General features: G+C 46.7%; 1 long non-coding RNA gene across 2 annotated transcripts in view; it reads right to left on the bottom strand.

The window, feature by feature from the left end:
• The window catches only part of LOC106045214 (uncharacterized), a 59,928-nt gene extending 47,164 nt beyond the window's left edge, over window positions 1-12,764 (bottom strand). For both annotated transcript variants that reach the window (XR_010832705.1, XR_010832704.1), the window contains exons 1-3: window positions 12,474-12,764; window positions 7,023-7,162; window positions 734-936 (exon numbers count right to left, since the gene is read on the bottom strand). This is a non-coding gene — a long non-coding RNA (uncharacterized lncRNA). The remainder of the gene's footprint in view (window positions 1-733; window positions 937-7,022; window positions 7,163-12,473) is intronic.
• Between the last annotated feature and the right edge of the window lie 5,154 nt (window positions 12,765-17,918).

Raw genomic sequence — 17,918 nt, 5'->3', positions numbered from 1 at the left:
TTATAAAAAACTTTGATATTAACAATTCATTTCACTTGAACTAAGAAGTGGTTTGAAGTAAAGGCACTATCATTTCCCATGACTGTCATACTTCACAAACACCAGGAGACACTGAAATGAAACTTCTTTTGTTTCACAGAAGAAAATGCTACTCTGGAAGCAATCAGTGGTCAGCAGAACATAATAGCAGTTGACATTTCAGGTCAATATGAAAGCAGTTTGGAGCCAGCCATTTTGGAAGCGCTCCAGTTTGTCACTTCATTGCTAACGAAGACAATGTTGCAACATGTTTTGTTTAATATAAAAACTAGGATAGGATCATGGGAGAATTATTTTCCTCCTAACTTTGCCCCCCTCCAGCCCTTTTTTCCAAATGCAATTGTTCTATTTTTAAAACACTCATTTGTTCTTATTGTTTTTGCATCAAGTTGGCAGCTCACCCATCTGTCTCCCACTGTGCTTAAAACGATGTCACGATCCTGCCGTCCCAAACACAGTCCTGATGTTTCCACTGAGCTAAAACACATCTGCAGTGACAGCTTTCTCTTAGGAGTGAAGCTATTTTTGAAACAATGACAACCTCACCAGTCTGATTTCAGATGCATTTACCAAAAAATCCAGTGCCGCCACATGCAAGGCACCAGGAAGTTCATTGATTAAAAGAAAAAAATAATAATTAAAAAAAAAAAAGAAGAAAGAAAGAGAAAGAAAGCTTGTTTAAAGAGATCCTTACCTTCCCCACGCACCTTGTTTGATAGCAATGCCACAGAAAGGTGGTTGGAAAATGAGGCTGCCTGTAGGGCTGCCCTTCACCTCGGTCCCACTGTGACCCCTTGAGCAGGCCCAGCTCCAAGGAGACCCCGCGGAGACCCTCAGGTCCGTGACAGAAATACCAGGTGAGACACGCTTGGAAAATTGCTACTTGCTCCATGTCAGCTGGGAAAGAGACAGAAAGTGAGCAGGTAACTGAACCAACTTGTCAATGAAAGCCTGTTTCAGCATTTCAGACCCAATCCTTCAAGTGACTGAAGGAAGATCCTCTATTTTGCAGCTTCTGATGCAGGGACTAACCCTCTCTTATGGACAGAATCAACCTGCACGTGCTTTTATTTGCCTAATAGCAGTGAAATCCAGAAAAAAAAAAACAGAGACTGAGTTGCTTTCTTACTCTTAGAGGTCTCCTCTGTGAACCAAGCCAGAGGCACACACTTGCCGTAGGTGTTTTTCATGGAATAAATAGGTTTGACAGATGACTATATCTGGCAAGAGCTGCACCCAAACTTGTTGATTTTGTGTTTGTTTTTGTTTTTTTTTTTTTTAAGAAACTGAAAGCAGGGACACTGAAGTGAACTGAAGGAACTTCTACAAGAAGCAACAGCCAGGCCAGTCTCCTCAGAGGGACAAATCCCAAGGAGATGATTTTTTTTCCCTATTACATTAATGAATATTCTGTCACTTTAGTAGGGCAGGCATAATTGTTCAAGCTGCTATGCTGAGACTAATTGCCCTGTCGCTTACAATTAGAGGTGCTAATACAGTCATTAAGACATTACAAATGGCTCCTGAACATCCTCTCAGGTCACCATGATGTACCGAGCGCCCCAGCAGATTAGAAAAGGGAGGAAGAGACTGGGGACCTGTGCAGGTCACAGTGCCACAGGAAAACATGCCACAGCCTTTTCTGCAAAATCCTCCCTGGAAGGCCAAGCTGAGGGAGAGCCAGGTGTACCCCAGCAAGTTGTCCTTTCCCTGCAGACAGAAATGTCCCCATCCTGACAGAGCCTGCCTGCGAGACCCACCAGCCCATCTTCGAGATGCTGCAGGGGCCTCAGGCTCCTGGGCAGAGTTAGTCCTCACAACAGGACTGAGTTCATTTATAGACTTTGCGAAGGGAAAAGATCATCCTGTAATTGATTTCTTCTGTCCACAGAGCAGCCAACATACAAGACAGTGCAACGTGGTACTCTTAATCCGTATTCCGTGGCTGGTAAGTACAATTGCACACACTCCCACAGAAAACGTCTCTCAGTCAATGACACCATTAATACCTGGTGGGTGCCAGGCTGGTGAGTGCAGCCTGTGGGGCTTTTGCCACGTTAGCTGGAAGAAGCCCCGTTTGCATGGAAGACTCCAACTGTTTTCTGCTTTAAGATGATTTGGAGGTGCTATTTTTCAAGAGTTCAATTTTAAAAATGAGGCAGAATAAAAATCCTCTAAAAATAAACCAGCTCCTCTGAAGAGGCTTGGCGTCCCCCTGTCAGGTTTCAGCAGCCAGGAGAGAGAACGGTCTGCCTGGCGTTGGCTCTCCGCCACGAGGAAGTTCATATCTAATATAATCAGGCCACATTAGAAACAACTGAGCAGATAAGAAGCCAAATGCAACCCAAACCACAAAGCCTCCATTGAAAATGCCTTTTGACTTCAGAAGAGGGAGAGGAAAATGAAGAGAGGATTTCAGATTCGGGGCCCGATTCTCTTCTCAGTTGCCCCAGATTTACACCATTTACACTCCAGCGGAGTTGGTCCCAGTTCCACTTTGCTGGAAGAAAGGCAAGTGCTTAGCTCCTATCAGCTGCAACAACATTTCCGATTTCTTATCTCTTTCCTAATTGCCATTCAGAGGACAGTGTGATTTGTGTCACGTCCAGCCTTTCCCCATTTACTCTGAAGGTTAAAATGTCACAACGGGTGCAGAGTAACCAGCATTTGGAAAAAAAAAAAATGTTTGTAGATACACAAGTCTGTTATTGCAACTCCAATGAGAAAATAATGCTCTCTTTGTACCTGTTTTCTCTTGATAGACAGCTTAAATTAGGTTGCTGAATAACTCGGTACATAGAACAACAGTAAACCTGTCACAAAAGCATGTTAATCAAAGCACAACTGATACTTGACATCCCCCGGTGAAAGGCATTTTTACAGTGTTTCATTAACATTGAAAGGAGGATTAAGAGGCCTATTTCTTGATTAATGTCTCTCTCTGACTGGGGGACGTAATCCTATCTGTAACCCCAAATTACTGGAAACAAAATTAAATTTCTGCCAGCAGATCATTCCAAGCACATATGACATTGAGCACTAAAGTACTGGTTTCTTTACACAGTTTATCCGACCTGCAGACACTCTGAGTTGCTGGAAGTGCAGTGGGAGCACCGAGGCTCCATCTCCCAGGAGAGGCTGTGCAATACTCCCTGGGCTCTAGGGGGATTGTACAAATATTTGGCCAATGTTTTTAGTGTCCAAAATTATTGCATATAATGACGTGGGAAAATCTCTGGTGGCAAAGTAAATCGGGTTGTTAAAGAAAGAGAAAATTTCACAGAAGGTTAGAGAGAAGGTACTGGACCAGCCTTGCATGCCACACCAACTGCAACAGTGAAATATTGCAGCTGAAATAGTCAGACATCTTCAGGCTTTGCGAGGAGAAAAGGCAGCCAGTTTGGAAAAAACAGAACTGGGATTTCTGACAAGATATTTTCCTGTTCTCTTCCCTGCCAGGTGGCAGGTACCCTCCTGGGACCCCTACGCTCTCTTTTGGCTAGCAGCATGGTCTCGAAGGCACTCTTCCCCTGCACCATGCTCTTACTTCTGGAGCTGAAACCATCGGGCCAGGAATTGGGCATCAGAAGTGCACGCTCCCAGCTTGCCCAGCCCTGGCTCCCCAGCAGGGGCAGGGCAGCCTCTGGGATGTTTGCTTTCCAAACCCGTGTGACTTGCACCAGCAGTGCTTGGAAGGTGTCTGTGCCCAGGGGAAAGAACAAAAGATAATAAAACCGGCATTAATTTCAGCCTGTCCGACACCAGACAGGGCAAAGATGCTATCAGGTCAGTAACTCAGCTGCAAACACAGCCCCAGCCACCTGCCAAGATCCCAGTTTCACAGGACTCAGTGCTCACTCCAGGGACAAAATACAGCTAAATCCCGAGAAACCCAACACAGCCGTGTGTCCCACGAGGTAAAACCAAGCTAGATGCTCCATCCCAGCAGCAGGTGGGTGCATCCCCACGGAATTCGGCTGCTGTTGCTTCCAAGAGCAAACACCAAGGGGGTGTGCAGCGGCCCAGGTGGCCATCACCTGCTTCTCTAAGACGGACTGGACCAAACCACACGCAGCTCTGCTGTCGTAGCCACTGCTCCCTGGAAATGGTCTCTGCCTGCCTCAGAGTTTGTCTTCAGAAGACCATAGTTTAAGTAGAAACTTAAATTTTCAGGGTAGCAAAATGCGCAAGACTAAGGGAGTCCTGGACTGCCAGCAGATGTGCCTCTATTTGTGTGTACCAGTATTCCCCTCACCAGCACTTCCATTTTATTCCATCAAAGCCAGAGCTTTTCCCAGTGCAAACTACACGCTCTGAGCTGTTAACACCTTGCCTACGGCTACACCACGTTTCACCGCCAGCTCCGCTTTGATCTTCTCTTCGGCTGGTCTGAACCTCACGTCCCTCAGCCTCCTCTCCGGCAGGCACTGCTGAAGCCCTCTGTTTTCAGCCCCCGTGTGGGCACAGCCCCAGGACCTCCCACCCCAACGTACCGCCAGACCACGTCAGAATCGGGCTCAGTCCTGAATATCTGGTAACTTTTCTTAAAAGCAAAACACCATTTAAAACTAAGCTCTGCAAGATGGCAGAGCATTAAATGCATGCTTTAAAAACACCATTAAAACCATGTGCATGTGTCTAACCTGGATCTCGGACCAGCCTTACTCCAAATTTCTACGAAGCGGACAAGTTTGCAACCCATGCACTCCCTCCTTAATTTTTATTTCCCACTGGCTCCTTTGCACCAGCTGAACACCTCTGCTTTTACGACTGTTTTGTAGAGTCAGGTTAAAGCAGTCTGTGGAAAGGGCAGTGTTTAAGAAACACAGGGGGCCACGTAATCCTCAAAGTGTTTTAAGGGCAGTAAATAGCAGAACCCTCCCCTCCTTCCCATATGCGTTTCTTGGCAAACCCGGCAGCAAGTTAACTCAATATACGCATATGGGCAAGCACATCTGAGATAGGAGCTTTGAGATACCTCCTTTTATAGGATCTGTAATAATTTAATAAGCTACATGCTGTTCTGAGTGCTTTCATGGGAGAGTGGGGCTGTTGTTGTTTTAGCCTTTATGGCTTTGCTAAGCTTTGAGCTGAGGGCATGAGACTGTACAGCAGTAAGTGCTCTGCAAGTTGCCTAGAACTTTCCATTATGCCATTCATATCACATAATCTTAGTGCTCTTAAACCTGACATTTCTTATGCTATATCCACTCCCCAAAGAAAAAGCTCTGTCTCTTGTAGCCATTTTTAACATCCCAGTAGTTCTCAGAGGGTCTTACCAAAGGGCAGGCTTAAACTCTGCTATGGCAGGTAAAAATCTAGTCAGCTTTTTTCTTAAAGGAATAAAAAGAAATATATATCAGGCATTCAAAACTTCAGGGCGAAGACCTTTAGAGAAGGATTCAGCTAGACCTCCTTTTTGTAAATCCCACTTTAAATACTCAGTTTCTTCTGATGAAATAATGAGTCTCTCATTTGCAATCTCACTTGTAGGGAAATATTTACACTGCCATACACTGGCTTATTTATCTATTAAGGGCGCCATATGGCATCAAGACTGGCAATTTAAGTGGGAACAGACAACAAATAAATGGGGTAGAAAGCTAAACTTTAGACTGTGGAGAGGATCGGTTCAGGGATGAGCTTGAAGAGAGACAAAAAGAACAATTTCCCCAAGGGTGACAGGAGTCTTGGGACCTCTGCAGCCTGCCCCACACAACACACCAGCCCACCAGCCCTTCCAGCCCCACACCACGGCTCTGAGAAAGGAGAGGGGTCCAAAGGGGCGGCCAGGCAGGCTGATCGCTGTCAAACAAGGAGAACCAATGCTCCCTGGTTCCTGCTGTGCCCATGGCAGATGTACAGAGCAGGCTTGGGTCAGAGGAACCGTCTGTGGTGATCTGACAAAATTCCGCACAAATCAGTGTCTTGACAACACCTCTCTGGGCTCTAAAAGGCAGCTTTGTGGATGGGGGAAAAGCAAAACCTGTCCAGCAGCTCACTGTCTTGGGCTCCTCATATTACTGATGTTGGCGAGGGGGGAGGGAAGATCTTCAGACCGAGTTTCTCAGGCTCTGCCCTCATCTATGTTATGCTCAATTGAAATTTTCTGCTCTCATTTCTAAGCACGGACATGACTCGGTGGTGCACTATACAGGGGTAGAACTCATTAATCAAGGACAGGATCATCCTACTGATTTGCTCTCAACAGAAAACAACCAGGAGGGTCAGTGGGGAGGTGGAAGCTGGCAGGAGAAGGAACGGACAGGTTTAAATATTCTGCATTTCAACAGGGTTAGAAACAGCCAATTGGGTGACCCTGCCTTGATGAGGCAGGCTGTATTGGGATGTCCAAGGCAAGATACTTCACATGTGGAGCAAGAACAGGAGCTGCCCGCAGGTGCACACAGGCCCTACGCTGAAGCAAAGCCAAAAGCAGGCCCTACACAAAGGATCAGGAGACTTCCCCTGCTCCGTTTTGTCAGGTGCACTTGACCACCAGCTCGTCTGAGTACCCTAAATGACTCAATCCCCCCTTTTATTTAACAGCTACCTCAACTTTTCCTATTTACAATGTTATTTATCACCGTTGTCTTGCCTGGTCCTCATGCTCACTTTGGATTAGTGCACACAAAGGCAGAGGTCAGCGCTGGAAAGACGAGCCCCTCAGCAGCACGAGGAGGCAGCAGCATGACGAGAGGCAGCAAAGCACGTAGCAGTGACAGGGAGTCACATCTGCAGCAGTAGCTTTGGCTTCAGGGCTTAACCTGCGTACCTTAAGCAACCCTGTTACCCCAACCCCCCAGAAAAATGTAACCCCATTCCCTCTAGCTGGACAGCAGCTGCGAGTTGCTGTGGGCTGTCTCCTGTGATTCCTGACGCTGCCTCGGTACCAAAGGCACCTACAATAAAGGGGTGTAGGGCTCGGTACTCTATCCTCTAGTCAACATTTGATTTTAACAATAAGAAGGTCAAGTCCTTACGCAGCCCGGTGGCACCATCCAGACTCTTTGTGGGCAGGGGGGGACAAGGAGCATGCTGGCTTCCAGCTCTGCTAAGGCACGAAGCATCACGGACAGCCTGCTGCAGCCAGAATCACCCAGTGGTTCTCCTACGCCAGCTCCTGCAAGACAGGGAACAAGGCCCAAGATTTCTCAACAATAACTGGAACGAAGCAGCTTTTCTACTCATTTAAGACTAAAGCCCTTCCCAAAGTTAGTCCTACAGGGCAATTTTACCTGCCAGGGTTATGGCATTGTTGAAGGTGTAAGCAGTGTTGGAGTGTGAAGTTTTGGGGCACAGAAATCTCTTTGGTAACATTCAGAAAATAAAATGTTTTAAAAGGTTTGTGTCTAGCATATGAACTATGTAGAAGGGAATTCTAGAGAGCAGGAAATTTAAAAGTGCCTGAGGTATGAACATTTCCACAGCTACCTGATTTGGAAACCAAGAAAAGGGAGGAGAGTTTAGTTTATTATGAGGTTGATTTCTTTTCTGATTTCTATAAGAGAATGTTTTTATCATGTGAACTGAGAGGCAGTGCCACAGCTAGTTAAATAGAACAAGTGGGAGAGAGAAGAGAAACAATTCTGAAACCTCTCAAAAATGAAGGCTTTCTCCCAACTCAGGAGCCATAAATAAAATCAAGTATTTGCCCTTGGGGAAGAACCTAACACAGCTCGGGTTCAGCTACAGGAATCACACAGAGGCACATCTTTGCCTGCCCTCCCAGGCTACTGCTGTGGCTCCTCGTCACTTTTCGGTTTGGGAATCAGTCACTCTGTGCATTTAATGGCTGTGTGCTAACAAAAGTCACCCCAGAGGAGCCAACAGAGACAATAAAATCCAGACAGGCCTGTTTTGTAACAACTGCAGCTCCCTGAAACAGGACTTAAGCCTTCCAGGCTCATCCTACAGCCTGCACACCCCACCAACCCTCCATCAGTGCCTGGGTTTCCTACGGTGCCACAGAGACCCCGTTCCTTACAGGACAGTGTTTTGGCTGCAGAGCTTTTTGCTGCCACAGGATTACGTCCCCATCCCTGAACACGTGCTCCATAGGAAGCTGTCCCAGGTTGGAGGGCTTATTTCAGGGGAGGTTCCCGGTAAGCCAGTTTACTCCCCTGTGAATCGTTTGTAACCCAAGTTCATGAGCAAATGACCCATGGATGAGTAAATAATGTTATAGCCAGCTACCCTGCCAGGTGTTTAAATCAGTCACAAATCCAAGCACAACTGGCCAAATCACTTTTAATACCACCTGTGTAAGTCCAAAGTCTCTTCCCACTGAACTCTAGAGCCATCCCAAATTTACTCCAGCAAAACACGAAAAAGTGTGGAAAAAGAAGAGTATGAACAAGTTCCTATTCAGGCTGGCTTGCAACAATTGGTGACATTATTGGGAACATGTATGGTGACATGTACTCTTGGAATAAAAACTGCTGCCATAACCTCGTAATTAAATAAGAGAATACCTTAGTTGCACATAATTTCAGTTTCAGTTTTAGATAGAGTAAATCTGTGTTCATCATACTCATTAAAAGCCTAATTTCCAGATGATTTGCACTCCCCCTTAAAGACTTTCCAAGCCAGGTTGCCCTAACCTTGAAGCAGATTAAATAACCCAAAGAATGTGCTGTGGCAAGGGGATGCTGAGGCAATATTGTAACCTCATTTTCAATGTGGCTTTTTCTGCATTTCAATTTTGCATGTGTTTGCAGAAAGGTAAAGCTTTATATTTCAGAAAAACCTTTCAAAGGTATTATACCTATTAACCATAGAGCAAGATAAACCAAACCTTGAATATATGAGCTTATAACTGCTCACAGACTGCTTCAAAGTATGCTACAAATTACTTGTAAAGAAAATAAACCACACACAAGCATGTTTACACCCTTAAGCACTATATGGAAGACTTGGGAATATTTTTTAAATAAAAGCTGTCAGAACAGCAGATGCACCATTACTCTATTTGGGAGAGGGCGTTCAGATCTCTTCATTTTTCTGCTGTTAAGTTTATTTAACCTAAATGGGGATGCTTTCATAAATGAAGTTGTTGGATTCTTCCTTTCCGGGCTTCGGGTTGACAGGAGCACCTCTGAACACCTGTTTTATGGCACAGAGGACCCTCAAACTCCATAACGTCATCCCCAAAGACACTCCAGAGCCTGAAGGGAGCAGCAGCTTCCATTACTTCTAACTACTCAGTCACCTGAAATGACCCAGGACCTTCATGGGCTCCAGAAATGAGAGTCAATAAATGGCTTCAGTGGGATGGGGCGTTTGCATCCAGTGCCCAGTGCCCGGGTATAGGAACTGAGACTTACAGATGAAACGTGTCCCCAGAGGGACCAGGAATGTGCCTACAACAGCATGGAAATGCTAATCTGCCAGCTTTCCAATTCCAATAACAACATTGGAAAATGCTGAGTTTTCCAAAGCTGATTCATGTGTATATGGGGGGGGTGGAGAAGGGGGATGTGGTTTTAACACATCTTGCTCCTGCCTCCTGTTCCTCTCTGCTTCTTTGAATTTCAAAATTCAAATGCTATAATTGGAGCGGAGTAAAAAGACATAATTTCTGTCATATGAAAAACTGACATTTTGGCATGTTTTTTACACTGAATCAGAACCAAAAAAAAAAAAAAATCTAAAATTTCTCATGAAGCAACGATCCAAAAAAATCCAGTTTTGAACCCATCCATATTGATACATTTAAAATTTTGTTTTGAGAATGTCAAAGCAATATAACAAATTAAATCCTCTTTAAGTATATCAACATTTTGGGAAGAATCTAAACAAACACTGAAACAAGGATTTTACCATGGCAAAACAAGACAAAAATGTTCCTCTGCTGAAAATATGTGTGCGATTGACACCTCTCGAGAAGCCATTCTGATTTTGATGAAACTGCATTTCCTGACAGAAAATTGTTCCATCAGAAATTTTGATTAGCTTTCCTGTAATATAAACAAGTTGGTTTCATACATGCCTGGAAGCAAATGTCAGCTGGTAATATTTTCATTGGTTAGGTGCCTCCCCGTAAATATCCGTATATTGCACTGAGGCCGCGTTGGTTTTCCCCCCATTTCCCCTCCTGACACAGAGCGTGTACATTTATCATCTGATTAAAAACATTATTTATCTTTATATAAAAGCATATATTTCCTAACAAGCCGAGACGTTTATAAATAACTTATAATACTACAGCTGAGTGCTAAACATCATGATTTAGGATGAAAGAAGAAACCTTTCTGATCATTGTCCTTTAGTGTTTCAAAGCTCATTTTTCATGTTTATTCGCTGTCACTGGCGATAAGTGATTGCCTTGCTGTATTGCATTTCCTCTGCAATGGTGAGTTGTTTGCAAAAGGAACGGAGGACAAGCTGTCACATCAAAGAGAAAAGACTAAAACCCACCAGGAGGTGAAGCAGGGGTTTATTGTCTTTTGCCCTGGGTTTTGACAGTTAATTAGCTCTCGTCCAATTTATGCTTGCGTGACAGCTACTCTGGGGTCAGCAGAAACAACTCCAAGGTGAGGCGAATGCAAAGGATACGAGACAGGAAGACCTGCTACGGAGCCCCGGGAAAGCAGAGGGCTTCATCTTCCCCCCGCAGTCACGACCAATGCACTTGTTCCCTAATGAAGCCTTTGACTTGTTTATTTTTCCCCTCACCACACAGAAGCTTCTTCTGACAGCTTTGGGCATGGAGGAATTGCCAAAGCGACTGCTAAATTAAGCAGTCAGCACGGCACATCTGTGGACAAACGCTGTCCTTCCTTTGCTTCGTGTCAGCTGCCTTGGGAGGAGGAGGAAGAGGAAGATGTCAGCGAGCAGGTGGCAACGTAGGGCTTCATCCAGAGCCTGCAGTGCTCCGTGGGGCTGACTTTCTGCCCTTCAGGATCGTTACACCTCCTCAGCCGCTTCTTATTGCATCCAAAAACCTTTCTAGACATTGCAAAGCCAACGTGCTTAAACTCTCACTACCCTGTTGCTGCTTCTGCTGCCTCTGTTTTGCCACCTGCGCTATTTTTGTGCATTGCTGGTTTGAAACAGGGAGCAAGCCATGCCCAAGCAATGCTCCTGCGGGCTGGAGTAGGAAAGCAGTTTTCACACCCTCTGATAAAACCTTTGCTCGTATCATGTGTCTCAGCAGCAGTGAATGCTTAACCCCGGGGAAAGTGCTGGCCTACTTGGTCTGCTGTGAAATGCAGCAAGGGCTTGCCTCCTAACAGAGACTGGATCAAATCAGAGGCCATGTAAATGTCTCAGGGGAATGAAACAGGCAGTAGCACTCGAAGAAAGAATTGGAAATGGGATGCAAATGCACTTTGTATCAGGGTAAACACCCACTGAATGGGAACTTCTAAATGCAACTGAACCAGCTGAGGCTCAGAGCGGAAAGCCAGCCCTGAACACTACAGAGGCTCCTTGGCAATGCCTAAGGCATGGCTTGTGCCCCATTTCCAAGCATAAACTTTGTAACAGGCAGAAAGCGTCCTGCTGTCTCAAAAAAAAAAAAATAAAGTTTATCTTCTAGACTTACCCTTTCAGATCTTGCCCAAGCAGAGCTCAGTAGAGCTCTGCACATGAGAAGCATCTTTCCTACAAAGACACTCCTAAAGGGACCATCAAATTTAGGCAGGTGAAATATGGAAAGCACTGCTGTAAAACTGACACTGGCACGATACCCAGAGTCCTATCTCAATAACATACTTTCCCTGTGATAGCACCTGATGGGGACCAAGGGTTTCATTGCTCCCTTCCTGCCCTGTGCTCCTGTATGGGCATCCCAGCAGCGATGCCACCACAGTCCTTTATACTCTGTAAAATACACTGCAAGTTCACCAGCAAATTGTGAGCCTGCAGCATGGAATCATCTGACTTTCTCTATTAAAGTCATTTCTGGGGAAAGTTCACCAAGTTCAGGCTCAGGTTCACCACCGAGCTGCCTGAGTTAGGATCCTCATCACCTCTCTTTACTTCCCTTGTCAATGGAGAAGCAGACGTCCCGCTGCAGCCCCCAGAGCTGCCACCATCACAAGGCAAGGTCCCTGACTACAAGCGACCCTTAGGGAGAGCCACCCCAGCTGGGTGCCTGCAGGTAGGTGGGGTGAGTCCAGCTCCTGCAGCCTATTCTTCATGCTATCTGGCATAGCCTTATATTTTGCCACAAAACACAATGCTATCTTAATGAAGAATGAGAGTTAATATAAACTGCATGAAAGAGGTCTCATGAGATGCACACAGCAAGCCAAACGACGGGCTAAACTTAGCCTGTGAGCTTGTGGCTTTGTGTTTCGCTAGGCTGTGAGTCATTGTGTGGGGTAGAAAACCGTCTCACTCCCCAGAAATATCATGGAAAGCAAGCAACCCCTCGCATTACAGCCGGAGGGGCTCTGCGCAGCAGGGGCCAGAAGCGTGTTACTCACAGGGAGCCCATGGACTTGGCAACGTCGCGGCTAAATCTGCTGCCTTCATTTCGTACAGGCCGCTGAGCAACCGGCGGAGGAGAACCACTTGCAGCCAGTCCCGATCCAGCGAGGTTCAGGTTAGAAATAGGATGAAGACCCCTTCAGTTCAAGGTCACCCATCTCCTCTCTCGTCCATTCCTTGAAAGCCTCTCTCCAACCTCCTCTCCTCCCCTGTGCACAGCAGAGGGCTGTCCCCAAGGACATGGTCCCTGATTGCTGCCTCAGGCCATGGAGGCTCGGCCCGGGAAGGCTGCCAGCCGGACGGGGGGAGCCAGCACCTCTCAGGGATTAGCAACAGCCTGAAAAGGCCTTTCTTCTGCACAAATTTGGAAGTTTGAGAGCTTGAGCGTGCTAAACACTTCCCAGCGGATCTAACAGCTTGGCATTGGCAGATACTGGGAGATTCAGCACAGCTCTCCCTCACCCTCAGCAGCAGGCACGTCAGGGGTCCCGGTGGGTTACCTCAGCGTGTCCCTCAGCGCTGCAGACACCACCACTCACCGCACTGCGTCCATTTTGCAGTGGGGGCTTTAAAAGAATAAAGTACTGACTAGTCAAATCAAAGGGAAGGCAGATCAGAAACCCTGAATCCTCATCTGCTTTGATCGGGATACAGTTTCCTCTGTACACACTTCTCCTAGCAAAGGAAAACGAGTTCCTTCATACCCACTCCAGGCCCTAACACATAAACACAAAGAGGCAGGCACCAGGGAGAGGCGAGGACTACACGTACGTGCAGGCTGACAGCAGCAGCAGCATGTTGAACATCCAAGCATACCAACCACCAAACCCTCCGAGATCATCTGGTCCAACCATCCCCCTGCTACCGATGTCACCCACTGAACCATGTCCCCAAGCACCACGTCCAACCTTTCCTGCACCCATTTCCCCCAGCCCATACCTGTGAGGAGCACCAGACATTCCTCCACTACCTCTTGCTGGGGATTGTGTAAGCTTCTTTCAGATTACAGACACTGCATGTGGGGAGCAGAAGCATGAAACCCATCACCACCCTTTCTTGCCCTCTCCACTAAAAGGTTTTTCCAAACACCTGTGGGTAGATGCTGCTGCTCACAGGACCTGAACAGGCAGGACAGACAAGACCCCCAGCACACACAGACCTGTTTCAAACATCTATCTACCTTTGTGGAGAACACGCTGAGGTTTTTGAGAACGGATGAGGGAAGGCAAAATCCACTTCTAAAGGAAGATCAGTAGCTGGACACCAAGTACCTCCCCATTTCCAAAGCATACCAAGGTGAACATTCTTGACATGTGTATGCACATCTTTTGTTGAGGGAGATGTATATCAGGCTTGTGAGAGAGAGTTGAGGGGTTTTTTTGAGCTACCCTCAACCCAGTCTTTTACAGACCTCACTTTTCATTTCTGACTGCACTGCAAATCCATTATGGATAAGGAAAGCAGTCCTAAAACCTAATTAAGAGCTGGAGTCCTGAGGTCACAGCCTGGCAGCTATGAAACAATGACCTCAGCGCAAGGAATAAGATAGAAGATAGACTAATCCGTATTTCAGGGGGAAGCTGGCAAGTAATGCTTTTAAAATCATTTAAACTTGCAGCATGCAGAGATGAGGGTGTGTGATGCTGGAGGGGAGATGAAGCTGCCGTGCCAAGAGCTTTAGCTGCTCCCCAGGGCTGGAGAGGCACCCTGCGAGCAGAGGTGCTGGGAGCCAGAGGAGCACCGTGCCTGCACACACAATTTTCGGTCTCGCCCAGGCACTAGAGGGGCTCTGTGCTGTGGCCTCCCTGCTAACACAAAGCAGGCTGGCTCACACAGACCAGGTGCAGCATCAGGTTCAGGATGTCACAGTTCTAAAGTTCATTGAAAAACTGGTCCGAAGTCACCACTCACACTTCTTTTGTGTCTTCCCAGGGCTACAGGGCTTGCACCAGCTCTCCAGCACCATCTGAGCAGAAGTTACAGCACGACGCCCTCCTCAAGGGCATAGCTTTTCTATCAGGCCCCTATCCACCTCCCCCCATTCTCCAAACCTTTGGCTTTTGAGCCCGTGCAAAGCTTTTTGTCTTTGAGCAGTCGCTGGAAGAAAGGTGATGCAGCCTGCGGGAGGAAGAGATGTCGGAGGAGAAGCAGTTGAGCAGGGGAAGTGTCTCTGTTCGCCACAGGTCTGCTGGCAGTCAGAGATTACGAGATGCAGCTGGGAGGAAAAGTGCCATTGCACAATCAGTCAAAGCAGCAGTGTTTCTTTTAGAGCCATTCAGATGCCCGGGCAACCTACAGAGTCTCCAAATAAATAATGTTTGATTGTGACAACTGCCTGGTGTACTTCTGAGTGCTGTAAGGAAATAATGCACTGACATTACAAAAATATTACAGTGGCATAAGTCATCCCACTCATCCTATTAAGAACAACAACAAAAAACCCCAAAGCCCACACATTTGATTAAAAAAAAAGTCACCACCATCAGCAATCATAAAAGCCACTTTCCTGGCAAGGCTCAAGCTACCTGCAGAGAATTCACTTTCCTTGTCTTCTACGAGAAGCTCAAGGGAAAAATGCCATCCATCCCTCTTTCCTCTATATGCCCCATTCTGCTCCATATGGTGCTGCCTGATAGTAAATGAGAAATTAAAAACATTAGCAGCAGCTTCTGCCCTCTCCTCCCCCATTGCTCTCTCCCTGCAATGTCAGTACAAAATACGCTGGCCCAGGCTGGAGACTGAACCATTTAACTGCTGAGCTCCTGGGTCACATACGAGCTCTGTGGTATGCTCCATTCATAGACGCCAGCTTTGCCAAAGCACTGACTGTCTTGAATTATTTTCTCTTGGAAAATAACTCGACTGATGAACTCAATTTCTCTCCAAGGATTGGTGGTGTTGTTTTTTTGTTTGTTTGTTTGTTTCATTTTAAATTCAAAACATGGGGAAAAAAATAAAGAAACAGACCTTCAGAAATTAAAACTCACTGGAACCCATGAGCTTGAGGCAGGCAGCAGTAAGCCGTAGCAGTGCATCCTGGTCCTTCCAAAGCAGAATTTGTAGACAGATTTCTCTGAACTGACAGAAAATTCCAGTAAATTTGAGTCATAATCTTCAGCTGCCATTTTACTTTTTGTCCTCAGTCCCTTCAAAATCAGCTTCATCTCAGGCGTACAGGATGTGCCATTTGCAGCCAGCAGTTTTACAAAAGCATTGTACAACAGGACCCAAACACTCCTATTACGCTTTGGAGCAACTGAATCTACTGCCCAAAAACTGGGGGAAACAGTCAGGAGGCACTGAGTTTTTATTTTTATTACTCCCTGTAGAACCCACGAGTGGAGGCAGGAGCAGGTGCCACAAAAACCCAGAGAAAGCCACCCCTCCCCAGCATGTGGAGGGACAGACAAAGACAAACACAGGATGGAAGGTCACGGAGCAACGGGCATGGTGAACGTGACAAATACCACATCGCCATGTGCGAGCGTATGATCTCCGTAGATTAACCTTGGCTCCTCATAGAAGAGCCATTATAATCATCCCCTTCCCATCACAGCCTTCTGGAAAGCTTTGGACAGAGATGGGAATTAAGGTCCATCGTGAGGCTGTCACAGCTACAGCCTTGACTTTCGCAGGCAGGGCTGTTGGCACAGTGTGCTGTAGCTCTGCTGGGGTGGCAACTGCCCTCCAAGCAGCACCTCCAGCCAAACCAGCCCATTGCCTAGTTCTGCTCTTCCTCACCTGCCAAGGAGACTGAAATATTCACGAGGAGGCTTATCACCAAAGGTAGCGGCTCTGACTTCAGGGAGGATGCTCTTGCATGCATGCTTACATGCACATACGTGTCTGTCTTCTGTAGGAAGGTGGTTAGGGCACCAGGACAGAGCCGAGAGCAAAAAATGCTTCAAGAAATGTCGATCCAGCTGCTCCACCAATGTTTCTGTGCACACCAGTGATCTGAACCAGCAGCAAGGCAGACGGTGACATCTGGCACTGCCAACACAAGGACAGGGGCTGAGATTCAGGCTGCCCCTGACGGGGCTCCTGTGTGAGGGTCGAGGCACTGCAGTCTCTGTTCTTATCAGCACCCATGCCAAAATGTTCCCACCAAGAGGATAAGGCCAGAAAATCCCTTAACCAGAGCCCGCTCAAAAGGCCTGGAGAAGTGTGCAAATGAAGTAGCTATAGCCTGTCTCCATTTTTCATTCAGTCTGTGAAAGAAAGCTTGCTCTGGGATTTAAAAAAAAACACTCATAACTGCAGAAAGTACCTCAGACTTCATAACTGCCACATCAACAAAATCTATGGCCCCAGCTAGAATTCACTTAACATACTCCAGTCCAGCACAAGCCGAGTGCAAACGTGGAAGCAGAGAAAACCTCCTGAAAAGAGACAGCTGCTCCATCGTGTAATAAGACCAGGACAGCCTGAGAATCCTGTGCTCGTCCCACCTCCCTCCACCTGAAACTGGAAAAGGAAAAATCTCAGCTGAGCACAATGGAGCTCTTATCATGCAAAGAATTACAAGGAAAATCATTTACCTGGAGAACATGACTGTAGGTACTCAAAAGAAAATGAAATGATACCAGCAGGGAAACACAGTAATGGTGTTCAGGGTACACTTGGATATCCACTCACCCTCCTATAAAGGGCAAAGGGATTCATACATAAGCAAAAACCAACCGCAGTGTAGCTCAGAAAGTTAGTCCCATGTAGTAAGCCTTTGGAAAGCATGCCTCTCGACTAACGACTTGCCAGGCCAAGGTTTTTTGTTTTTTTTTTTTTCTTTTTACCATATACATAGAAAAAAAACCTAATAGCAGAGGGTTGTGTGAGAATGCTCCCTCCCACTTGGCAGTCATTTCTCCATCCAGAAGACTGATGCCACACTGGGTAGTGTGTATACAGAGGTAAATTCTTTTCTCCAAAATCAGTGGGACTTTTGTCACAGACAGTGTCAGAGTACAGATTTCCCTCCAGGGCACGTATAATGCATTTCAGTTCACCATGCTTAGACCAAGGAGGTAGCCAGAATGCCAGTGTCTCCTCATTTGGAAGGGGTGTCTGGGCATGGTGTGCCCACCAACCTGAGCTTTTGTGACGTGTGGAAACGAACGCGTTACCAGCAGAGCGCATTAAAACCTGGCACAAGAAAGGTCAGGGAGCCCCCAGCACCCACAGCTCCAGGAATACCCCCGTACTGCTCACCGACACGGCCGTGCTCCCAGCCTGCAGGCACGCTGGCAGAAGTCCCCCGGGGTTATCCATGCCTTTGAGGCTGTTCAGTCAAGTGCAGATGCTGCCTATGAGCCCCTGTCATTGCTTGTGCTTCTCTGTTTGAAGGTCTCCATAAACTCAGGGCCCCTGTGCCAAAAAAGCACAGTTACAGGAAAACCTCTGAGGGAAGTTAAGACCTGGATAAACAACTTATTACGGTCGAT

The sequence above is a fragment of the Anser cygnoides genome, chromosome 7 (assembly GCF_040182565.1).
Source record: "Anser cygnoides isolate HZ-2024a breed goose chromosome 7, Taihu_goose_T2T_genome, whole genome shotgun sequence".
Taxonomy (NCBI): Eukaryota; Metazoa; Chordata; class Aves; order Anseriformes; family Anatidae; genus Anser; species Anser cygnoides.
The sequence above is the reverse complement of the archived record's forward strand: the minus strand, read 5'-3'. Positions and strand labels throughout refer to the sequence as shown.